This window comes from Lissotriton vulgaris, chromosome 5 (genome assembly GCF_964263255.1).
Source record: "Lissotriton vulgaris chromosome 5, aLisVul1.2, whole genome shotgun sequence".
Lineage (NCBI taxonomy): Eukaryota > Metazoa > Chordata > Amphibia > Caudata > Salamandridae > Lissotriton > Lissotriton vulgaris.
In genome coordinates this window covers 1080932499-1080959495 of record NC_141693.1, presented here as the reverse complement: position 1 = coordinate 1080959495, position 26997 = coordinate 1080932499, and the positions used below count along the sequence as shown (strand labels likewise).

The following is a 26997-nucleotide window of genomic DNA, read 5'->3' as shown; positions in this document are numbered from 1 at the left end:
GCAGCTCACCTGCAATCTTCTGCCCTGATCAACAGAAAATGTACAGTGACTGAGGGTCGGACCTACAAGGTCCCAGTAGTTGACCGGCGCGCTCGCGGGTGGCAGCATTGTTCTAACTACTCTGGTCCAGAGGGACCAGTGTAGAACTTCTCTCCCGTGAGCTGTGGGTACTAGTTTGCCCTGTAACAGTGAGAAGATATCATTTGACAATCGTTCACCCGACCTGTGTTGCTTTTGCACAGTCAAGCATGATCAACAATATAGAGATAATCGTGAGTGTTGCTAAAGCACTGTGCTTGAACACATTCTTTGAATATTCAGAACTTGAAAAGTATATATTGGATGTTTGTTCATATGGGCTTGTTTTACTCGGATAAATATCCTCTATTGTTCTAAACTTGTGTGTGGTCTTTTTGTAGTGTTTATATTGTGTTTCTGTTGCATGAATACTTTACACATTGCCTTTGTAGATAAGCCTGACTGCTATGTGCCAAGCTACCAGAAAGAGAAGCACAGGATATCCTATTGTGTATGTAGCTTACCCTGACTAGAGTGGTGGTTACTGACTGGCCTGGGTGCATACATCAGCCAACCATGTATCCCATTTCTAACAGTATACATGGGTTGCATTGATGCCACTCAAAAGTCAGGGTTCATTTACAGCAACAAAGAAACAAAAGAAAAAAAAGAACAAGCACTTAGTCATGTACTTCAAGGTACGGCGTCAAGTGCTTGTTTACTCAGTTTCAACACAGCTGCTGACATGAGTCTGATATCAGTGAACTAGAACATGAATGCCCATCACAAAATAGTAAGTCAGTTCCCTTTGTTGTTTCATGGTTTAGGAAAATTCAAGACTATGAAACTACAATTACACATTAATGAGGATGTCAGTCCTATTGCTCAAATACACAGACAAATTTGCATTTAATTTACACAAAGCCATTGAAAAAGAACTTGAATCATTACTCGAATATGATCTGAATAAAGGATATCATCAGTTAAGCCTTGAGGAGAATTGCAAATACATTACAACCTTTTCTACACATTATTGTCTGTTCAGTTATAAAAGACTAAGTTTTGGTGTGTCATTTGCTGAAGAGCTTTTTTAAAATGTAATTTGTCGTATAATACAGCGTGTCATGGATGATTTCGTCTATAGTGTTAAAATAATGGTTTTCGAGGCAACACAGAAGGAGCTCACACAAGTGTGTTTACTTGTTGATGCAGGTTTAACTTTGAATGCCGATAAATGTGATCCATAGCTAAAAATATTTAATCATATCTTTTCTGATGGGGATATGACATCCAATCCAGTTAAGGTGCAACTGTTGCCAACTGCTAGTACCCCACAAAATGTTTCCATGTAAGGTTCCTTCTTTGGCATGGCCAGCAACTGTTTTAGATACATAAACGTTTTTGCCACTATGAGTGTTCTGTTGACAGACTTGACACAAAGAATGTTTCCTTTCATTGGTTATTTGAATGCGAGCAAAGTTTCCAGAGAATCAAACAATCTACTGAGAATGCTACTGAAATGGAATACTTTGATCCAGAGCTTCATACTGAGGTTGTTGTTGACACTAGTTCAGTCAGGTTAGTCGCAAACCTTGCACTGCACAGCGGACACCAACACGCTCAAAGACATATTGTGGTATATGCAAGCAGAAGCTTGTCTCAAACTGAATGTGCTTATTCACAACCTCAGAAAGGACGCTTGGCAGTGATGTGGGCTTGTGAACATTTCCATGTATTCTTATAAGGAAAGACTTTCAGGCTTATGATGGATCATCAAGCACTATTGGCCATCTTTGGTGATCCAAAGGCCAAGCTGTCTCCTTGCATTGAACGTTGTGGTCTAAGAATACAATTACGCAATCATACACCATCTAGGGAGAGATCAATACCCTGCAGGCTACTTCTCATGAGGGTCTCTACAGAGCTATGATACCATTTCCAAGACCTGAAGCCCACATAAATTTCATTGTGAAATCAAGCACACAAGATGCCAGTTAGTTGCAACAAACTGTCAGCACCACAAGTAAAGATGGTGTCATGTTAAAACTAAAAGATATCACATATCCATCACAGAACCAGCACACTCAACCTTTTACTAGTGACAGTGAATAGCAGAAATTTAAAAATGTCAAAGATGAACTTTCCATTAGTCTATAAGGTGTTATCCAGAGAGGTTGGAGAATTGTTATTCTGGAGAGTCTGCAACAGCAGATAATTGAAGTGGCCATGAAGAACATTGTGAAATTCTTGCCACAAAATGAGCTCCTCGAGACCGATCTGGTTTCCTTATCTTGATGAGAGAGTTAAAAGAGAATTGAAGGCCTGTCATCTATGCAATTCACTTTCATTAAAAACCACTCAACACAGTATATTCATGCATTGGGTTGTTCCTGTGATCTTAAAATCTGACAAAAACCCACCATTCTGTTGAGAATTCAGAGACTGTCTCAGCCATCCTAATGTGAAGCATCAGAAGAGCACAACTCTTTGGCCACAGGCCATAGGTCTTGTTGAACGTTTCATGAGTACTCTTAAGAAAGCTATTCAGAGTGCTATATTGGAAAAGCTCAACCTTAAAACTGTCTTGAGTTCTACTCTTCAAGCTTACTGTTCGACCAATCACTCGACCACAGGTGAAAGTCCTGCAGCCTTGATGTTTGGGAGAGCCATGATCACCAAGTTAACTCCGTGGACCAACAGACAAGCAAGTAATGTGGAGGAAACTCAAATTAAAAGACTTGGATCATAAAAATAAAATTAAGGCTTGTGTGACATGCAAAAGATGTTACGTTCACCAGGCCTGGCCATGAGATTTCTCTCTGTTTGTGAAGTTTTTCCTTCTCTGTGTAGAGCACAGAGTTCTGAAAAATCTGTGTAGTGGCACGGAGAAGAGTTTTTCCTCTTCTGTGGCATGAGCAAGGAAAATATACTCTAGACCTCCTCCTGGCGATATTTCTCAAAGTGGGCGGTCACGACTGGTCACTACCGTTCGCATTGAGAAACCTTATGCATGCATTGTGGATGCTGCTCTTTAATAGAACATCTACTTGAGTGGCAGAATGAAGCAACACCCTCTTGCCCTTCATGTGGTGCCATTTGTACTGATTGCACAGTGCGGGACAAACACCTGGTGCTACAAATCAGTGCAAGCAGTGCAATGTATCACATTGCGTTGCTTGCCTAAATCTGTGTATTGCAGCAGGGTTTTTTGGCCACTTCGCACGCCCAGACCTATCATTCACTAGAGGAGATTGAGTGCATGGGTGTCAGTCAGAGAGCGGACATTTAATTCATGCTCCCTTTGATGCTGAGACATTTTATGTAGTAACCAGCAAAGGGCACATGATGACTGCGCATTGTCCTTGGAAGTCTATTAAGCGAGATTCCTAACATCTCCGACTGTGGCTCATCACTCATCAGGCATTGATGTCAATGTGGAGACTGGGTCTGAAAGGACAATTGGAGACTCCCTGACTGCTGTTGTTCCTACATCGCCAATGCAGATCACAGACACTTCTACTGCCTGACCCTAGTTTCAGATGACACAAATGGGACGTTTGATCAGACCATCACAAAGACTCATTAATGAACTATGATTGCATATTTCTGTAAAAACTTTTACTTTTTTACTCAACGGAGGTCGAGATGGACTCCATAGAACTGCAGCATAAGTGTTAGAGCATAATGAAGTCAATTATGGTTTAGAATGTTGAGTTCACGGTTAAATGCAGACAAATAAACATGTGTTATAATAAGCTCGGTGTCATTAGTTGGTACCCCAGTTGGAGAGTATTCTATAAATGGGCACTGACAGCAGAGGGAAGGGGCCAGCAACTGAGATCGTTTCTGATTGCCCATTGGCAGCTAATCAGATTTTCCGAAACAGTCTTCTGTATCAAGTTATTTCAGCAATTCTGATTAGTTGCTTTTTACGTTTAGTTTAAGTCCTATTACTGTAGTACAGGGATGCTTAAATTATGGCCCCAGGTATGCTTGCCGCCCTCCTCACCTTTAGCTGTAGTTTCCTTGTGAGAACATTCTTTTTAGTGACACTGCAGAAGAAGTATCAAAATGTGTCAAAGCAGAAAATGTCTCAGAATTTGAACTCAGCATCTGGTTTGAATATTGTCTAAGGTGGAGACCCAGGTGCACAGGAGCAGTGCAGAATCCAAGTAGAGAAACATATGCAAAATCCAAAGATCAAGCAGAGGCTTTCACTCATCAAAAGGAAGGACACCCGTGACCTGCTTTTATAGACTGCAGGATCATTGAATCCCACTGTATCCTGCAATTCAGATGAGGCATACTGTCACAGCTTTTGGGGTGCCCCCATGGTGACAGGATTGCCTGTGCTGGTCATGGGGAGTGGGTCATAACTGAGCAGCACACATCTGCAGCCGTAGACATGGGCTATAAGAATCCTGTCATGCCAGGGTAGACAACATCCTCAATGTCAATGCCCTTATCAAGGGGTGGAAGAGGAGGACAATAATGCCTAAGACCAAAAGTTGATGGAGTGGCAAGTCATGACAGAAATCATGTTGCAAGAGAAATCAAAAATCTATTATGACCAGATGAAAAGTTATAGGGGCAATGTGATGAAAGTGGGAGATGTTGTTAGAGTTGCAGGGCCAATGGGACTGAAGAAGTTGTCAAAGTTTATCGAACAGTTCAAGGTGGTATAATTGTTTTGTAATGCTGTGAAAATGAAGAATGGTAGCATTTGGAATTTGAGCACATTATCATTGTAGAGTGGAAAACCTGTGCATCTGAAAGACCAGGTCTCAAATTGGTGCAAATGTCTAGAACAACTGCAAGGACTAAGGGCCTGATTATGATCTTGGGCGATGGGATTCTCCATCACAAATGTGGCGGATATCCCGCCCGCTCTATTACAAGGTCCATAGGATGTAATGGAATTGTAAAACCGCAAGACAGGATATCCATCATGTTTATAACGGAGTATCCCATCCACCAAGATCACAATCAGGCTCTATGTCTCAGTTATTATTTACTGATTCTTAGTAAGTGTCTAGAGATCTTTGTCTTAGTTGTTATGGGCATTACCTGTGCTCCTCAGGGTATTTATTTCTTCTGATGTAGTGCCCTTATGGGATTTCTGGGTTTTCTCCTGATCCTGTGCCAATCAGGGATCGATAATCACTAAAAACACGACTCATTCACGGGCCCATAACACGACTCAGCCCAACCTGATCCGCTAAATCACGCAGTATTTTCTGTTTCAAGACTAAATGAACACTAAATAAATCAGTTGTTCATTATACAGGCTTGTATCTAACACTCTAAATAACTTACTGAGCCTGCATACCAACTTCTTTCCTTAGGTCGATGCACCTAAAGTAGAGAAGTTGATGGTAATAATAATAATAATAACTATTTATCTAACTATAATTGCTGAATACCCACAAACTCGCTGTAAAGTTAATTCTGTTTATCACCAAATAATGTAAAGAGGAACTCATACATGTACAGAAAAATCACATTGCAAACACCGCATTATTCACTTACAGAGAGAGAAAATATATCAATGCAAACAGTGTCAAACTCATATCAAAATAAATACATGCACTTGGAGGAGTGGATAGGCGAAAAGATAAAAGTTTCAGAGACAAAATACATTTGCATTACATTATGCAAAGTACAAATCATTTAGCTGATACTAACCCAAGGAAAATATGAAAATACCACCCCTTGGCCACAGGGATAGTAGGGGTCCCCTGAAATAGTTTCAGGGAACAAAGATCATCAGTGTACTTGGCAAAAGGACAGGAACAGGAAACTGGTAGGCCTCAGAAAACCAACGGACAGCGACAATCTCCCTCTAAGCTTCTCCAAACACCAACCCTAACCACACCCCTAGGGGCACCCCACTTATACCCTAAAACCTACATTTCCAACCAACAGAAGTTGAAACATTTGGGAAAACTCAGTATCTCATTGGCTGATTCAGGGTATTCTATCACACCACCATAGTCAAGATTCTATTTTCTAATATGCTCTTTGTTTTGTATTTTTTCACATTACGCCATCCACACATTTCCTCCAGACAGTAAAATGTTTCAATTTTCAACATTTTTATTATTCAGCACTGCTGTTTCAACTGAAGAAGTTTGTACATTTCCTTTTAGTCCCATAGCCGCTTTTCCGTTACTTGGCAGACATGCAATGTTCTTTAGTGAAGGTCAGCCACTGCCTTTCCCTCTACTCTCTGTCAGAGCTCGATTTTCAGCATAATATTTAATCGTTTAACCATTTTTAACTCCTAAAATTCATGCAGAAATATAGGCCCATACTTTTTTAAAGTAAATGAAAAACATTCATTATTAATTTCACGAAATGTACTTCTCACTGCGAACCTCCCACCTTTGTACTAACCCAGTGCTAGTTATTCCTAGCAAGAGCATTAATGTGCAAAAGCAGAATTACCTTTATTAAACTTAAAAGCAGAACGCAAGAGCGGCCTTGTCTTTTATGCATTAGTCTTAGCATTAGTGCACGCATGCGCAAAGCATTTTCCCATTGTTTTCATGTTGGTGCAGAATCACACCATTTGAAAATGTTACTAGGGGATTCATCTGAGGAGGTTTTACTTTCTCAAATCCCTGCTCGATCAATTCCCCACTTTGATGGCATTTTTGAGCCATCACAAAATACCCATCACACTAATTGCCACCTTTTAATTCTTATTTAAAGGTCTGTACTCTTTTCTCTCTTTAATATTCTTTTGTCTACATTTTTAATCTTTTCATAATAGTCTCCTCTCATGTCTTCTAATTGTATCTCATTTCTCTTTCTTTTTCCAGCGCTACGTTTATTTTCTGATTCTATCTTCTTTTTTTCACATCTACATTTGCAACATTTATATGTCATTATTATTGATGGCATCACTGCAGCTATTGAAATAATTGGCAATAGTATTCTTCCTAATAGACTACTTCCAAATGTTTAAAGCAAATTACCTATAGAGGAAAAAACTCTTACTAAGTTTCTCCCAAACACCATCAACCTCTAGTTGGGTCAAATATTCATGTAATATTGTAATATTTGTAATATACTCTTCTAAACTTTTACTTTTGTCAGGAATATAAGTACAGCAATGTTGGATTTTCAACATGCCACAGACTCCACCCTCCTTTGCTAGTAAGATATCAAGGACAAGTTGATTTTGCAAAACCATTGCTCTAATTGCAACCATTTCAGTATCAATCATTAAAAATTAAGCAGGGATATCCGTTGATAAATTATCAACCACTATAGACAATTTTTTAATTGTATGCAAATTCAGAACTACCCCAAATGAAAGTATCAGTGCACAAAAAATATCACCTACTATTTCTAAAAAACTTTCTCTCTTTTTGCACATTAGTCCATGCTTCATTTTTTTGTTTCTATCTACGTGGTAAACCCTGGGAAATACTATATATCTCAAAATAACAACTACCATACCAATGTGCAGGCAACCTATAATAGGCACTTTTACCACACACATAATAAACCCCTGGGAAAACAGGATCAGTCGCTCATTTCAATCCCCATCCAGGTATTAAGAAAGTATGTGCACATTCACTAGTACCATGAAATATTTATCACAATTAGTTTCTAGTCTAAGCAAGCAACGTTTCCCTTTATGATACCAATCCAGAGACATTGCAGCATAATTCTCACCCTTCTTGTAATTTCCCTCTCTAAAAACCCATTGTGTACTGTGACTTCTGTTCACCAGCTTTTCTCTGAAACTCCTGTCTTCCATCTTCTACCATATTTATGAAATCCTTTTCTACAGTTTTCAAACTTCAAGTTTGGTTATTTCTATGGGCATATAATATATCTAGAGTCTGAGTAATATGAAAAAATGCTCCCCTATATTCTGCTTTTCTATTACTATTTACCTTATTCATATATTTTATAATAGGAATTTCTGAAAATACTAGATATATTTGAATAATTTGAATAGTAGAACTCCAACTTTCCTGTTACATAGAAGAGACTCGTTAGTATATTACATAACACAGCATACATTAAGGGTAAATGATGGTAGGTTACACCCTCTGAGACAGACAAAGCTAATTGCATGCAGACGTAATAATCACTCACATCCATCGTGTCCACATATTCATAGAGTAGTTTTGTGAAGACGTTTAATGAAAAATCATTCATCGAGTTATCACAATGATAAATACTTTCATCTACTGGTTGTATATTAGTATTAGGTGTTTTAGTCACAGCATTCACTTGTTCACTTATTATATTATTAGGACAATGACAGTTGGTGTTAACCACATCAACATTAGTAATAATACACTACATAAGCAAGCCTTAATACATCTAACTTCTGCCATTTTGTATTCTATATAAAAAAAAAATAGAAAAATATCAAAAATCTAAGAAAAAACTCTAATAACTTTTTAAGGACTCAGAAATTCAAAAATCCACCAAACTAGTGTATCCAAACACTTCAAGCCTTCATCTTTAACCCTCTCTTTTTTGTTAAATAATTTTTATTATTGAAGTAAACAGGTACCAAGGCTATCATTTAAGAACAAGATAGTAAAATGACCTGAATACATCACAAACGAGAACAAAAAAGAATATGAATTATGCATTAGGATAACTATTGATTACAGACATGTGCAATAGATAGGAATAAGAGAATAAGGAACTTAGGGTACCATCTGAAGAATAATTAAGTGAACAATTTTATACTGAAAAGAGAGAGGGGAAGGTTAGTAGAGGAAGAAGAAAATGGGGAGAAGGAAGTAAATGGCATATAAGTATTAGTATGTGGAGGAATGAGATAGAAAAGTAGTAAAAGGTAACCAAAGTTGATCAGACTTAAGTTTTTTGAGATACAGATAGAGATGAAACAGTCGAAATTTCTCTATTTGTCACAAATAAAATACCACCATTGTAACATACAAATTTTGGAATTGTCCTTATGACAGGTAAGAATAACTTTAAATGCAAGAGCTGAGGTTCTGAAAATTACAAATTCGTTCGTACTCAGCCTCCATCACCGCCATTTTATGTTGCCCTCACTCAGGCAGCTCGGCGAACGCGATGTTTTTTTCATTTTTTTGCCTTTGCGTGTCAGGTGGCTTCTCTGCTTATATTTACTAACGAGTGTCAGGGTCTGGCTGAGTACACTAATTCCTGTCTGAACTGATTAATCCCCGTCCGGACTACATGTTGGTTCACACCATTGTTTCCTTTAAGTTATCTTATCTACTGTCCTTCGCTACATGTCTCCTGCATTCTCCTGTTTCACGACTGTCCTTCTACGACACACAGCTGTGTTTTCTCTGCATGTAAATTGAATAATGTGGATTCCTTTTGTAATTTACTTAAGGGGTCAAGTGACAAACGGAAAAGGGAATTTGAGTTGCCTTAGTCTTAAAACATTGTCTATAACGTTTGCCTATATCTCATGCTCTTGTGTGATTGCCTTTTTGCATTGTATTGTATCGTATATAAACAGGTGCGCCACAGAGTTAAGTGGCAGTCTCTTTTGAACCTCGTTGCACTGACGACTTCTAAGACCACTGTACTAGCTGCAGTTAATAAATACCATCTTCAACGCCAGACGAAGAGTCTGTGTCTATGTATTTGATAAGGCAGGTGAACCCCGGGGATTTAGGCGTACCCTGCACCGCCGGGCCTTAAGGCTGCAGTTCTCCAACTAGTGCCCAATGTGGGGTGACTTCAGCGGTAGCGGTTGAGCCCGAGGGTCGTGAGAAGCCCCGCAAGAAAACTTCGGAGGAAGCGCACCACCTGATCGACCCCTGTATGTCAGAAGTGGACCGAAGGTCTTTGACAGCGCGGCTACTCCTCTCCGACGGCTGCTGACAACTGCTGCCCTGACTTGGACCCTTCTGATGACGTTTGGTAAAGCGAGACGATGAACGGACCTTCGCTGGTGTAGAACAATCCTTAGTTAAGTATTTGGTGGGTCGCTCCCACAGACCTTTGTTTTGTTTTGTTTTTGGTACATTCAGGTATTGCAATAGCTGAAGCCAAGGGGTGAGTACGATTGTACTGTTTCATTGATCTATACCCCTTGTTGTTTGTGATCAGTCTAGAGAAGTGACGATGCCTGGGCTGAGTAAGTTTAAGAGATTTTGTTGTTTAGGTTGTACGAGGGATTCCCAGTTAGAGGAACCGTGTCCGATCCCTCCAGTTGGAACTCCAACTTATGAGCTCTATTCGAAACACGGTATTGGTCCCATTACCTTTAACGAGACATGGGTCCGATATACGAAAAATAATGGAGTTTTAAGATGAGCCCAGAATGGTAGTTTTGATCCCACTATATTAGACAATTTAGAAATGATTTTGTTTAAAAGAAAAGCCCAGCCGGCTATGTTCGACTCCTTTCGCCTTTGGCGTAAAGAAGCCGAACAGAAAGAAATTAAACAAGCGAAAAAGGATAAGAAAGCACAAGACATGTCGATTTTACAGGCTGTCCGACAGTTTAAAGATAATGAAGTAGATGGTGCAAAGGAGGTATTAGAGAGACAACATCGTATGGCGATAGATCGATGTTATCCAATGCTGCCTACTTCCTCTTCAGATAAAGATAAGGAATTAGAAGAAGATGCCCTAATGACTTCTTTATTGAACTCCCCTCCGCCCTATATCCAAAATGCTACCGCACCTCTGTTACCTCCTCCTGTTGCTCAGCAAGTGGTTGCTCAGTTGCCAATTGTTCAGCAACTGGCTCAGCCTATTAATACTTCTTTGCCTGCTTCTGCTCCATCAGCAAAGTCTGTAATTCAGCCTCCGCCTTCTCCTGCTCCTACTCTTCAGCCAGCTATGTTTCAGTCTCCGCTGCCTTCTACATCTGCAATGCCTCCTATTCTCTTGAGGGATTCTCCTACGTCGCAAAGGAGGATAGCGGATGCTGTTTCGAGTTTTTTTTCTCCTCTTCTTGGGTCTTTTAATTTGTCTCCAACTTTCTCTAGACGACAATCTCGTTGGCAGCTTCCTCTTACGGACGAGAAAGTAGTTTTGGGCTCTCTCGCTCGTAAATGGATTGAGCAGGGTTTAGAATATAGAACCGCAGATATTATGAGTTGCTTCTATCAATGGCCACAACCACAACCTACGCAGAGATATGTTTTTAACATTATGTGTCAAACCCTTATTAAACGTTGGGAAGATAGGGAGTCAGATATGGCTCCCTCGGAATTATTGAAGTTGCAGGCTGACTTTAATAAAGGCATTATTGTAGGACACCGGGTTGAAGAGGCAGTGAATGAACTCATTGCGTTTCGTACAATGTTTTTGTCCTTGTCTGTTTCCGAGACTAATCCCGCCAATAAACAAGGTAGTAAGAATTATCCAATGCGTGAAGTTCCTCCCGTGTGGAGAGAAGAGGTGCTTGGTCCACCTCAAGTCCCCGCTCATTTCCAGCGTATATGGGTCCATGAACCCTGGAAGAGGTCTGAAGTGTTAGCACTTAAGAACACTCTTCCGGACCCCCGTAAAAATCCTGCTGGATATTACAAAGAATTGTCCCAAACAGTTGGCGCTTGAATTATGAATTTGGCCGACATTGATATGCTATTTGGAAATGTGGTTCCGCAAGGTATATGGCCGCGGATTAGTAAGGAAAATCACTTGGCTGAATTAGGTGGCGATTGGGCTGCTATTAGAGCTGAAGATGCGAATCAGGTGGGCGGTGCGAAACCTGAGGATTTGATTACGGCTCTACCAGGTAGAATAATTGAATTGATGAAGACAATGATGCCTGCGGTGCGAGTCAATTGGGATAAGCTGGCTGCATGCAAGCAAAAGAAAGATGAAAGCGTCTCGGATTACTTCACTCGTTTTGAAGAAACTTTTTTGACCACAGTGGTCAGGATTTGAGTGTAGAGGGTGGTCAGCGGTTATTTGTGGACAAGTTTGTATACAATTTGCTTCCCGAGTTATCGAATAAATTAAAGAGAGTGCATGGGCTTTCTCTTCTCCTGCTAAAATATTGGCTACTGCACAGTATTATGAGAATAGGGATAAGGAGGAAAAGGAGAAGCAAGAGAAGAAAAATAGAGATTTGAAAACAAAGGTTCTTTTACAGCAGGCGTATCCGCCTCGCTCGAATCAACATCAGCAATCTTCCCAGTTTCGGCAGCCTCCACAGTTTCAGAGATTGTTGCAGAAGCCCGAGTATTATACGCCGTGACCTTCGTTAGGTCCTAATCAATGTGCATATTGTAGGGAAGAAGGGCATTTCAAGAATAATTGCCCTGTCCTATTACAGCGTAATAATGGGATGTCTGCTCCCTGAGGTCGTGGTAATTTTCAGGCAGGATCTAGAGGTAGAGGACGAGGTGCGTCCTCCCAGGAGCAACGTTCTTTCCCTTCATCTACTTCGAATTACTTTGACCAACAGGCAGTTCCGTCCACACAATATTACAATGATGATTATCACGTTGAAAATAGGGTTGACAATTTTCAGATTGAATAGGACAGCCATGGACAAAGTAAGGGAGTTGTGTCCATTCCAGTAGATCAAAATGGGCCATATGACACTGTCAATACTATGGGCATTTTAGAACCGTTTCTTTTGGATACTGGTGCTATGAGAAGTTCTATCATGCATTCTAAACTCCCTGGGGCAGCTTTGTCTGGCTTAATGAATACCTCTGTGGGATTTTCTGGCGCCCCCGTCCGTAATCTGGTTTCTTGCCCCTTGCCTGTCTCTATTGGTCCTTATGATTTGGAAGCGTCCCTTATCCTGACAACTGGTTGTGGTTTGCTGGGCTTGGATTTGTTAAAAAGGTTACATTCAACATTGTATTGTTCTCCTTCTGGTGTGCATCTTACGTTGGGAAAGAAATTTATGTCTTCTATGTGCTTGTACTGAGATCAGTTTCCACCTGAGTTGCTTTCTCTGCCGGAAAGTCTTTGGGCCACGGGTCCGAATGACGTGGGTCATCTTGCGATCCCACCGTATGTTGTTACAGAGAATGTTAGGATGCCACGTATTCCCCAATATCGCATTTCGAGTGATGGAGAAAGAGCACTATTGGCTATTGTTGATGATTTTTTTCAGAAAGGTGGGGTCGAAGAAACGAGAGGCAATGTTTGTAACAGTCCTGTTCTTCCGATCCTTAAGAGAACAGATCCTTCACAGCCTCCTGTCTATCGATTTGTTATCGACCTGAGGGAGGTCAATAAAATAGTGGTGCCACAGTTCCCTGTTGTTTCGGACATTACAGCTTTGTTAACAATGATCCATGCCTCAGCAGTTTGGTTTTCTGTGATTGATCTAAAGAATGCTTTCTTTAGCATTCCTATTGCTGAAGTAAGCAGGGACATCTTTGGTTTCTCTTTAGGTGGCCAAAGTTTCAGTTTTAAGAGAGCTCCTCAAGGCTATTGTGAAAGTCCTTCTATTTACAGTAAAGCTCTTAAGTCCCAGCCTTTTCTTTGCCTCCGGGTGCTATGCTTATTCAGTATGTGAATAACTTACTGGTGGCTGCTGATAAGGAAGATGTGTGTAAGAGTGTGACTGTTGTATTGTTGCATCATTTGTCTGCGCTAAATCATAAGGTGTCACCCTCTAAGCTGCAATATGCCCGCCAAGAAGTGAACTATTTAGGTCATCTCTTGTCGAATGAGGGAAGGCGATTGACCCCAGAACGCATTCACGCTATTTCACAGATGTCTGTACCTACCACACAGAGAGAAGTGCATGCCTTTTTGGGTATCACTTCCTACTGTAGACAATGGATTCCCAATTTTTCCCTTTTGGCAAAACCATTGGTAGCACTAACGTTGAAAGACACGCCCCATCCGGTCCCTTGGACGGATGAATGTCAGAAAAGTTTTGTTGATTTACGTACTGCCCTGTGTTCTGCTCCAGTGTTGGGTACCCCAGATTATAGCAAGTCCTTTACACTGTACGTTCACAAGAGAGAAGGTTGCGCGTTGTCAGTTTTCTTTTGACACAGCAATTTGGAGATAAACAAAGGCCATGTGCCTTTTTCTCCGCTACATTAGACCCAGTAGCTAAAGCTTTGCCTAGTTGTCTCAGAGCTACAACAGCTGCCACAATCTCTATTAGACAGTCTGCTGGATTAGTATTGGATAATACACTCATTGTTATGGTTCCACATGCAGTGGATACGTTGCTGAACAGAACTAAGACGCAGCATCTCACGAGTGCTCGTTTGTCTGGATACGAGCTGACACATTTAGCGAGTCATGTACATATCAGAAGATGTAACACGTTAAATCCAGCTACGCTGTTGCCGCTCCCAGATGAGAAAGATGATCAGGAAAAACATGATTGTTTTCTCCGAACAGAAGAAGAATCGAAGGGTAGGATTGATCTAAAGGACACTCCGCTCAAGGTCCCGGATGGGATCCTTTGGGTGGACTGTTCTTGCTTTAAGCTTTCAAATGGAGAAACCACTTCTGCCTATGCTGTCACCACCTTATGCACAATTGTTGAGACGGCACATATTGGACATAATTCAGCCCAAGAACCTGAATTAATAGCCTTGACTAGAGCGTGTGTGTTGTCAAAGGGAAAGAGAGTGAATGTGTACATGGATAGCCAGTACGTCTTTGGCGTTGCATATAGTTTTGGTAAGTTGTGGAGGGAGAGAGGATTCTTCACCTCTCATGGGAGGAAGATTCAGCATGGTCAGTTAGGGACTGATCTTCTCGAGTCACTTACCTTACCTACACAAATAGCGATCATAAAGTGCAGTGCACATAAGAAAGTTACGGATGATGTGGGTCGTGGAAATGCGTTTGCAGATGAGGTAGCGAAAGCAACAGCCAGGAACACCACTAGCCGAATGTATGTGGCAGGCCCTGCAAATTGGGTTAGGGAAATTGGAATGTGTGAAGACACGATTGAGAGTGTGAAAATGATTCAGGGAGAGGCTACTGAAAAGGAATTGAGTATGTGGAAGGAAAGTACGGGAATGTTAGATTCGATGGGCTGTTGGACAGAGTTGTTGGAACATCAGCGATGGTTGTTACCGGACGCTTATGTGTTACTGGTCGTAACTATGGCTCATGGTCCAGCTCATATTAGTGCGAAGGGCATATGTAAGCTTTTGGCCCGGTATGTCAGAATGAAGGAGTTCCGAAATGTGCAGAAAATGTGGTTAAGCATTGCATTTTTTGTCTAATGCATAACCCAGGAAAGGGTACCCCAACTCCAGCAGGTCATTTTGCTCCCCCGTCATATCCTTTTGAAGTGTTGCAGATTGATTACATTCATATGGATCGCTGCAACAACCTCAAGTATGTTCTGGTGGTGGTATGTGCCTTTTCCCATTGGATAGAGGCCTACCCCTTGAATGATAATACTGCTTTGTCAACTGCAAAAGTACTAATTAAAGAATTCTTCCCTGGATTTGGTTTGCCGCGCATTGTCTGGAGTGACAATGGTAGTGAATTTGTGGGCCAGATTATGCAGAAAGTATGTTCTGGTCTTGGTATTAGACAGAAATTCCATATGGCAAACCATCCACATTCAGCAGGTTTGGTTGAGTATTCCAATGGTACACTCAAACTTAAGCTAGCCAAGATTCAAGCCAGCACGGGCCTTGTTTGGCCTGATGCTTTGCCCCTAGCTCTTTTGTCTACCAGAACTATTGTGCACTCTTGTATGGGACTTAGCCCCTATGAAGTGGTATTTGGACGCCCAGCTAATGTTTGGGGCGTCCCTTGTCCCAAAAGATATTCAGACATACCATATCCTTTATTAATTGATTATTTGCACGATTTGACTACTAAATTAAGTATTATTCGCCAACAGGTGCAAAGTGTTTTGCCGGAGGCCTCCACAGACCCAGGTCATACGATCGAACCTGGCGACTGGGTTTGTGTGAAGAACAACGGACCAAGAATCTGGAGCCTCGCTGGTCTACGCCTACGCAAGTTTTGCTCGTTACTCGCACGGCTGTAAAGGCGGTGGGCAAGCGAAATTGGGTCCACGGCGTGCACTGTAAAAAAGTGCCACTGCCGTTGTCCTTTGACCAGTGGATTCGTAGTGGTGTAAGAGAATCGGACACTGCAGCGATTCCTCGCTTTGTTCTTTTCAGTGACGCTCAAATCTATGGGACTCAGTCTGAAAAGGCAGATGATGATATTCTTCAAGCCGCTGTGCCTTTGCATCGTCGGATAGACACTACAAATCCAGAAGCTCTATTCCAGGACCAGACCGTGCCGAGCAAAACACGTTACAATTTAAGACCAAGAACTAATAAAGAGATCTGAACTTTTTTGAACGCTTTCTACTTGAAGACATTTCTTTTTGAACTCTTTTTGCTTCTTTTTGATATAATTTTAGCATTAGATGTGCCATCTGTCTCCGTCGCAGGGTCACGGTAGGAGTCTCAGACTGTAACCTGATTTTGATCCTTTAGTAAGTGGCTAGTGCCTCAGGATATACAGAAATAAGTAGCTGAGTGATTGAGGAACATTGCCGTGAGAGACATTTTTTTTAGATAAAGATGGATGGCGCAACAACCATAGGTAGGGAAAATAGGAAGCAGGAAATTAGATCAAAGTATTGTAAATTACTGCGTAGTCGATTTGGCATAATTTTGTTTGTTTTGATGGTTTTGTGTATTTTATTAGCTTGCACAGGATGGATCGTACATGTTTTGCAAACAAGAAATATTTCTAATTCCACCACTTCTTTGCCTTCTCGTCTTTCTGTCTTTTCACATAAAATGCATACTCTACCCCCTCATGAGCAGATATGTAGAGCCAAGTATATGAATAATACGTTCATTCAATTGTTGCACCAACATCAGTTGGCTATTAACATGACTGACTGTTTGGTGTGCGGTTTTATGCCACATAATGCATAAAAGGGAATGCCATATCTGGTTCTCCCCTTCTCATATGAAGGTTCAGCTTGGGCTTATCTGATGATGTTTTCAGCTGCATACCACAACAGACTTAGAAGCCCTGTAAGAACGTCTGGGAATGGACTAGATTTCAGTCATAGCTCTCTGATAAAAGGTATAGTGATGGTGGCTAAAATCGTAGAGAAGAATAAAATTCCATTAGATGAGAAGAGAGCTCATGACGGATGGAATGTTACCCACTATGTCTCTATTCTTGGTGACAAAACTAAGAAGGGTGAGTTTTCCCCAGTATGGACTGTGCCCCATCAAGGTAACTTTTGCCTCCATTCTCCAAGTGAATAGCAAGAAAGCTGACCTGCAGCAGAAATGTGCATACACATACTTCTTTTCATCCCTTGATTTTCCTCTGTTGGTTCCGTCTCAAGGAACATATTTCGTCTGCAGCCCCTGAGCTCATACTTGGCTCCCTTCAAACTTTTCTGGAACTTGTTACGTAGCTTTCCTCCTTCCCCCTACGTATACGGCTCCATCAGACCATCATAGAGTTAGGCACAGCAGAGGTGTAATCGATGCCAAAGACACGGCAGAACAAGAGGGAGGAGATTTCCTTAAAGGATTCCTTCCCTTTTGGGGCCCGATGATTAGCAGCAGACATATCAGGCAACTAGTTCGAGTGGTTGAGACCATTATTAATATTACTGCAGGTGTGATAGGTAACATTACAGCAGAGCTTCAGGCTCACTGTCTCATGACGTTGCAAAATTGACTTGCATTAGACGTGATTTTAGCTGACCGAGGAGATGTCTGTAGATTAATCGGATCTAGTTGCTGCATTTATATTCCAGACGACGCTCTGGCAGTATACCAAGCCATTTCCAAATTGCACACGGTCTCCGAGTCGATTCATCAAGACGGAGGAGATTTGTCTTTTATGGGATGGTTTTGGGGAATATTGTCAGCTTGGGGATGGAAGATTTTGACATTCCTTGGAGCAATCTTGGCCATCATATTCTCTTGTTGTGTATGTGTTCAGTGTGGTGCTGCAGTTTGTGGCCTGTTGGCTACTTTATGTGTTCCACAATCTGCTACTCAGAAGACTGAGAATATTTGAATGATGGTGCAGCAACAGCTTGAAGATCTTATGAACATCAGTGTTGACTCTGACTCAGATTTGCGGGAGTTGGTTTGTCTTTGCCTGAGTAATGGCAAAAGGAGGGTCTGAGGTTCTGAATATTACGAATTTGTTCGTACTCAGCCTCCATTTTGTGATCACCGCCATTTTATGTTGCCCTCACTCAGGCAGCTTGGCAAACGCGATGTTTTTGTTGTTTTTTTGCCTTTGCATGTCAGATGGCTTCTCTGCTTATGTTTACTAACGAGTGTCAGGGTCTGGCCGAGTACACTAATAACTGTCTGAGCTGATTAATCCCCATCCGGACTACATGTTTGTTCATACCATTGTTTCCTTTAAGTTATCTTATCTACTGTCCTTCGCTACATGTCTCCTGTTTCACGACTGTCCTTCTACAACATACAGCTGTGTATTCTCTGCTTGTAAATCAAATAATGTGGATTCATTTTGTAATTTACTTAAGGGGTCGAGTGACAAACGGAACAGGGAATTTGAGTTGCCTTAGTCTTAAAACATTGTCTACAACGTTTGCCTGTAGCTCATGCTCTTGTGTGATTGACTTTTTGCATTGTATTGTATCGAATATAAACCTGTGTGCCACAGAGTTAAGTGGCAGTCTCTTTTGAACCTCGTTGCACTGACGACTTCTAAGATCACTGTACTAGCTGCAGCTAATAAATACCATCTTCTACACCAGACGAAGAGTCTGTGTCTCTCTATTTGATAAGGCAGGTGAACCCCGGGGATTTAGGCGTACCCTGCGCCGCCAAGCCTTAAGGCTGCGGTTCTCCAGAGCAATAAAAAGATCAAGCAACTTCAGTTTCAGCACTGTATCATGAAAATCATCAGATAAGGAGCCATAAAACACATTATGAATTGATCGGGGGACACAAAATTGCTAAATCTTGGTACATTTTGTACAAATATTAATCCAAAATTGTAGGACATTTGGCCAATATATTAACAAATCAGTGAATTTGCCATCTGCAGATAGAATGGGCCAACAAAGAGTAGAGGATGAGGGGTCAAATTTATGAATGAACACTGGTGTCACAACAGCTCTATTGTACAGGAAAAATAGAGACTGTGTGATATTAGCAGCTCTGGAAGCAGATTTTATTTTAAACCATAACCTTTCCCATTTTGTGGAAGAAAGATTGATGGAAAGAGCACATTTCCCAACTAAGTTCAATTGGAGATTTTGGTCTTGATCGGAAGGACGAGTGGATAGAAGTTTATAAATAAAGGCAGCTTTAGGATTGGAGTCAATAGGAATGTTGTGTAAAGGAGTAAGGGAAGTAAAAGAGGTGCAATTGGTTAGAAAGTTCTGAGCTGTGATAGTTGACGCATAACATTGTTGTAATGTGCTAAAAGGAATAACAGAATTATTAGATATTTGATGGACGTATATAATATTCTTTTCCTTCCAATGTTTAAAATAAAATGGATTTACTAAAGACAAAAATGCACACAACAGCTGACCGAGGTCAAGAACTTACATTCAACAAGTTTCATATATCCCACACAAGTGCAAATACTCCCGGCATCAACTGCTGAGGGATGTCAATTAATAGAGAAAGTCCACAAGAAAGGAAGGTGCACTCTGATTGAAGTCAGTCAGGAAACACAAGTAGTCCCAAAAATCTTCTTTTTATTAAAGTTTTTTTTTTTTTTAAACCGGCACACAGCCAATGCGTTTCATTCCCTAGTGCCACAGGAATTTCGTCTGGGCTGTAATAATCATAACATAACTAACATAAATATACATATAAAATATACAAATACACACTGCGCATTAGACAATAGAATTTAGACAATACCAAACATTACGCATGAGATTACCCAAGATCAATATGAGGATTAAAACACACAATTTTTCAAAAGAACCACATGACAACAATGTAAAATACATAAACATGTGAAAAGAACACATATAACCATACAATTCAACCAAAAAATATAATTATAAGGAGCGGCGGAAGAAAAAGATGGGGACAATAGGTAGTACATATTAATATTTAAACAGTGAGAGGAAGTGAGGTCAGCAGTGGGAAGTCCCACTCTCAGGGGCTTCAAGCTAGAAAAACGAAAAAATTATAAAAAGGAAAGGTGATGAAAAGAAGGGAAGGAAAGGTGATGACAAAATCTATAAGCACGGGGAAAATGTTGAAAAAACTGAAGAAAACCAATAACATTCTCAAAAGTCAAATAAATAGATATAACTGGAATTGACCGAAAAAGTTCTGTTGTTGTGTTTCGATTTAGTTTCTGTATGAATTTCCCGATTCGTGCCCTTATATAGGTACAATTTACATTGCCCTTATAGAAATCCAGTCCTTATTTAGGCATAGTCCGTGCTAACCAAATACAGGAATGGCTACTTACATCCGTTCATCTACGTCACAACGATTTCAACGGGTCAAAATCGGAGGCCACGCCCACGAGGAACATGGTGGCAGGCTGAGGGCCGGTCGCGGACGCAACCAGGGATCTCCGTGGCTCTAATCGAGAGCAGATGAGTTATGTGCGAGAAAAGCCTTTTTTTTTTTGATCGCTGAAAACCCCCTGCCTTAAGGTGAGATATGAGAACTTTGCTCTAACCGCAACCCGCTCTGCTTTCCTTTTCCCTCGAGGCTTTGGCTGGCTACGGCTGGCTTGACAAGTCACAGAAAGAGACGGCGCTAGGACCTCCACGGACCGGCGCTAACCTGAATCCACGCTGGAAGAACGCCGGCGGTGCTTATGGAGCAGATTTCGCTCCGTATTATTTAAACTTAAACTAAGAGGCCCGGCGATATACACATTTGAGCAACAACCTCACAAAACGGCGACGGAGAGAAAGAAGCTTTACTCTTTTGCGGTAAGGTGTGGGGAGAAGGGGGGTAAAGTGGTAGTAACTCACAGATTTACCACTGGGAGGCTGGGTTGTATGGATCAAACGCAGACTGACCTTCCAACTTACAAGAACAGTTATGCTGATTCAGCTGACTTAAGGAAAGCTTCAGTACAAGAGCCGGCTTTGTTGAAATTTATTGAGCCAGTAGGGAAAAAGATAACGGAAGTTGCTACATCTGGGATAATCGAGGCTGCTAATGTTGATATAAGCTCAAATCTTGTAAAAAAAAGGAAACACCCTCCCAACAAGAAGAAATAGGTATCAGCTGAGATCTAGGGTAGAACTAAAAGAGAAAGGGGCTTTAGAATTTGAAGAGAGGGAGCGACCTATGCCATTAACCCCCTGCAAAAGTAAAAAGAAAAAGACTACTTTAGTCAAAAAATCTAAAGGAGTAACCCTCGAGAATCAGGTGGTGAAAAGTACCCCATCTCTTAAATCTTTTTTCAAGGTCCTAGATCAGGCTAGGCGTTCCTCTGCGCAGTTGGAGGACAACATTGGCACTATACCTTTAAAAAATCGTTACGGGGCTCTAGTAAACTTGGGAAATATGGAAAATGCTGATGAGGAAACAGAAATTTTGAGTTCAGCGAGCTTAGGGCAGCATAAGGCTCAGCCAAATCTTCCTGAGACTGAAAGTGCAAAGGCACCCCCTGCATTAGTTATTCCGGCTAATCTAAATAAAGCACCCCTAGTAGACAAAGTGAAAGGAAAGCAGGACACTAGACCCAAGAGTCGGTCTGGAACAGCTAAACCTGCACAAAGTAGCTCTAAGGGGTCAGAAGAGGGGACAAGGAGACAGGATGTAAGTAAAGTCAATCAATCAGACCCTGCTCAAACATTTACTGGAATAAGGAGAAGGTCTGATCTAGGACCTTGAAAAAAGATTTAAGAGATGGGGTTCATTCATGACGTTCATATGCCCAACTTTTACTTCAATACTGGCATTCCTAAATACCTTAGTTTGCTATGGCAAGGCACGGTGTGGTTCGACTACCTACTTGAACGCGGCTCGCTACAGCAAGTCCCAAAGGAAGTCATCTCCCCAACTGACGCACTGAACAGACGCTGTCAACCTCCTCGCTGAGAATCCAGCTCCAGGGTCTCTGACTCCCCTTATGAGGTGTTAAAGAATTGAGTCCTGAGAAAGAGATACCAACCTCTCTCATTCTAAGGTATGGATCTGATTACAACCTAGAGAAACTTTTGGCAACTCTTGGCATACCTAAACCCGACGAAGACATCACCTACTTCTTCCCTCATACTAGAATTAGGTTAGGTTCACTGGGGTAGGTTTATTTAGAAGCACAGATAAGTATTTTTAGCTTGTGTTATTTATGTATGTATTTTTAACGAATATATGTCATAGCTACACTACATGCTATTATAGTATTATATTATCTTTTCTGCTAACGCTGTACGTATTATACATTGCATGCTGTCTTACGATTCTAGCAGGTAATATCTCTTTCATGAGAAATAAGACTGTTCAATCAACCCTTTTTATTGAAATGCTGGTCTGATTGACTGAGTGAAACGGTTATCTATCATTTCCACGACTCTGGAGATATTGTTCCAAATCTAAGGGAAACAATATTGTCATGTTTATGCAGTTGTCAGAGACTAATCCCTTCTTGTTCATTCGAGAACATTTCTAGTGACCTCTGAGTTAGCTGGCACACACAAGTAATTAAGTTTATTGTACTCAATTGAGACAAACTGACCTCATTCCTATGTCAAATCTATAGTATATATTATTCCAATGCACAGAGCCTATTAGACATATAGGAACTACACTACACATCACCATCACCAACTTAGATTGCCGAATTAAATTAATCCAAGAGTGTCTAACGGAGAAACAATACAACACAACCGTTTAACAGATAAACAGAATGCAAGAATGCAGGCCTGAAATAATAACACCTAATTCCATTCCAAGCACCAGGCCAAATAAGCCCCATTACGAAAATTATTATAAAAAGGAGAAGGGGACGTTGCTGCGAAAGGCCATAATTAAGGCAATACATACTAGTGGGAGGTAGTGTGAAAATAGGGCAACAGAGACTGTCTCACTTTGAACATTGAAAGATCATCCAAAATGACATATTTTATCTTATTATACTTAGCACAAAGGTAAAAACAGCCGCTCCCATTGGTTCTGAGAGGACAACTATGGATAATACCAAACAGCAATATCTGCAAGTAAAAAGAAGCATGCCAGCTTAATTGTGAAGCATAAAACAAATGCTCAACCAAGCTAGAAAGATGAAGTGGGGGAACAGCGCTGGCAGTAAATATCGCTGTAAGGGATAGAGCATGATAGCGTAGGTGGACTGGTTGTATTTCAAACACAAACTATCTCACCTTAAAACAGGTCTCATGGACATCCAAAGTATGAAGCCCCAGAGCACACAGTGGTCCTCAAGTATAGAACAAACATCTCTTGATAAAGCCCAAAATTGCATCTGCAAGCGAAAAAATATATTAATATTATTAAAGAGTGAGTGTGTAGTCTCACCAGAACCGCTGTGAATGAAGTACATACCAAAGGTTATAGTAGTCCCCAGAGGTCACCGGTACATGTAAACCCACTTTCTTAGCACGCTACTACTGCAATAATTAGATTTAAAAAACACCGTTGCCAGTTCTCCCTAGTATGCTACGGGTGGAAGAAAGGCATAGAGAACCAGTAACTCAGTCAGCGGAGCAAAAATAGTCTTGACGCACATATCATGTCATACCTAAATAGTAAAATGGCTTGCTACGTTTAGATGAGGACCTAATTAAAAGAATTGGGCCGCTGTGAATGACAAACATCTTTCCATAACGGGTAATACATGTAGTACGCGTTATGAAAAACAGGAAAACAGTAAAAGGTGCGCCACAGCGCATTAAATATTATGGTAAAACAACGTGGTAGCCTGTCTAAGGACACACCTACTGACATGGCAAGAGCTTACCTCTACGAAAAGGAACAAGTACCACACGGCATGATAACCGGCAACAGCGTGACACGAACCCCCGAGCCATTGAATCAAGTCAGACATAAGTACACTTGAGTAAGCTCCATGACGTTACGGCCCTGTGTCCTTAGTCAGACATAAAAAGCGGACCAATAGGTGATGTACTGAGGATTTCATGGCTGCCATCTTAAAGTGTATCTAGGGCCCGTTGATGCACATGAAGGTGATTCTGTAAAGAACCTAAATGATAATATATGACAAAAACAAGGGGTTAATGCGGAAGTGGTCCACCATAAATCCTGTCCGGGGGGTACGTCAAATAATATCAACAAATTTGACCCAAGTCCTAGACTGTCTGGAATACAATATACATCCCACAGTCATGGTAACATCTTTTGAGGCAATAATAGAGACTATAAAGGCACTAATTAAGAAAACCTGGTCTGGGCCACTGAGCGATAAAAGGTGGTTTAATGGTGATTACACCTATTTCCAGAATAAATGAATTAAAACACTGAAAGCAACACCCCAAATTTTATCTGAGGTAAAACAGGCATGCCTTGAATATAAGCAGGCGTTAGAGAAACGGAAGCTTGCAATTAGACATGAAGCTTATGAACAACTGTATGTTGCCTGCCAGAGCGGAGACTCCACATTTTTTTGTTAGACTGTTAACCAGGAATACTTTAATGGTACCAATAGTGGTAAAATTGACGTGGCATTTATGCCTGAGACTTGGGTTGAACATTTTTCGGGTCTCTTTAAAATTGGTAGTGATCCCGCTTTTAGCACTAATATTAAATATGGGTCAATAACTATGGCACCCCAACATTAGATGAGGTGGATAGGGCCTTAACCCAGACTGTGAAGAAATAGGCCTCTGGCCCTGATGGTATTCCCGCAGATTTGTTCTTAGCTAACATACCCCTGTGGCTCCCGCTGCTAACAAACATTTTAAGCTGCTATGTGGCTCAGGGACCCCCCGACTCCTGGAGATCCGTGACAATAGTTCCCATCTTTTAAAAAGGTGATAGGGCGGATCCAAATGCTACCGGCCAGTATCTCTAATTGACTGTGCCTGTTAGATCATGGGCAGAGTCATTTTAGAAAAGCTGGAGGCCTGGGTAACAGAAAACAGTAAGTTTTATGATATCCAATATGTCTTCAGGAGAGGCCTGGTCATGGTAGAACAGTGCCTCAACCTGCATCTGGTCATACGCAAATATACCTTAGCCAAGCCGGGATCCCTTTATTTAAGGTTTATGGTCTTGACGACTGCCTTTGACTGGATGCACAGAGTGAAGCTTTAAGATGAGATGCTGGAAATGTGCATAGAACCAGCCATTGTGCATTTTATAGCAGACATGCATCGGGATGTCACAGGGAGAGTTTGCTATTTAGCAGGTGGTGAACTTACTGCCCCAATGAGGATGACCCAGGGGTGCGTACTTACACGCTTTTTATTCTGTCTTTATATAAATGATTTTGAAATCTACATTATAAACGGGAATGTGGATGCTCCCCAGATAGGCCGACGGTTGTTACCAGCATTATTATATGCAGACAATTGTGTTTTAATGTCCAGAACTGGGGTGGGGTTGCAAAGGCTTTTAACTAGCTTTAATAATTTTATGAATTACCTTGGCCTGAAGACCAATGTAGCCAAATCCTATATCATGGTGATTGGCAAATCACCAACAATTGTAAAGACATGTGTTTTAGGTAGCGAGAAATTGCTTAATGTATCTACCTTTCTTTATTTAGGAATTCTTTTTGATTCAAAAAGCACTTGGTTTCATCAAATATAAGCAAGGACTAGGGGTTTTTAACCAAAATCTGGAGGGCATTTTTAGATTTGCTAAAAAACTAGGTTCCTGACCAATAAGAGCAAATATAGAAATCTTTAAAGCACATACGTGTGTGGCTAAACTGTGTGGAGCTGGAGTCTGGGGCCTTTGCAACACCTTATGCCCACAGAGAGCCAAAAACATGTTTTTGAAATGGTTGCTGACTGTACCAACAAGCACTGCTGCCACTATTTGTCACAGCGAGCTTGGCGTGATCCCGCTGTCCATCCGCATACACCTAGTGCCTCTATTATTGTGGAACAACATCTGGGTAAAGGAAGAAACAGCTTTAAACCTCGCCGTCATTACAGACTGCCTAAAGTTAGAGTGGGTGAACAAAATCCCTTGGACTTCTAATGTTAAAGCCCGGTTGAACAATTTAGGCTTGTCGTATTATTTCGACAACACAGGAAATATTGCTAAAATATCAAGGGCCAAGATGAAGAAGGAATATTTGGCACACTCCTATTTGAAAAGAGATGTTCAGGAGATGGGAAAAAAATGGTTATTCATCACTCACTTTAGGTTCTGAGCGTTGTCTTTCTTTTCATTTTAGTCATGTACAATTGTACAATTGTTCTATCTTATAAGGTTCAGGTTTGGAGCCTCCCATCTGTTGGGTTCATGCCCACATAACGTATATTCTGATGCCAAATTGATTGTATGCCCATGTGACTCAAAATCAGCGCAGAGTACTGTAGTATGGTTTAGGGCCTCCTTTTTGCATGCATGTTATGTTAGTATGGCATATTAGAAGTTTAATTACCAATTTACCTTTTGCTGCTTTTTGCAAACAACACTGCTTAGCTGTTAGCTTTCACAAAGGTCTATACATGAGAAAATGTTTGTTTTTCGACATCTCTAGACAAACATTGTGCCCCCAGTCTGTACAGTGAGTGCTGAGCTGTCAAGGTTATCATAACGTGTGAGCCTGTTTATCGGCATGTCCGTGTAACACATTCTAGACGCAATGTTTTGGCAGCTGCGAGCCAAGCAAGATTCTGGCACTTTTATCATCGCACACTTGCCATAATTTCACACGCTTGGAAGATTTTGGGGATGCAGAGAGACTTGCTGATCCAGATGTAATTTACACTTACTGAGCGGAAAGGTAATGGGGTCCCCCTAAACAAGCTCAAGAGACCTTCAATAGTTTTATGATACATAGTTCCTATATAGGGAGGGTGTTTAAACTAGGCGTTATATCACCTGTTTGCACTATCATTGTAATATGATTCCTCCTTTTGTATTTTATGGAGTTGTAAAAATGCTGACCATATTATTT

At 41.0% G+C, this 26997-nt stretch overlaps 1 long non-coding RNA gene across 1 annotated transcript in view; it reads right to left on the bottom strand.

Annotated features, from left to right (window-relative positions):
- Positions 1-23992, bottom strand: part of LOC147712031 (uncharacterized) — a 44050-nt gene extending 20058 nt beyond the window's left edge. The window contains exons 1-2 of the long non-coding RNA XR_015295733.1: positions 23863-23992; positions 23267-23367 (exon numbers count right to left, since the gene is read on the bottom strand). This is a non-coding gene — a long non-coding RNA (uncharacterized LOC147712031). The remainder of the gene's footprint in view (positions 1-23266; positions 23368-23862) is intronic.
- Between the last annotated feature and the right edge of the window lie 3005 nt (positions 23993-26997).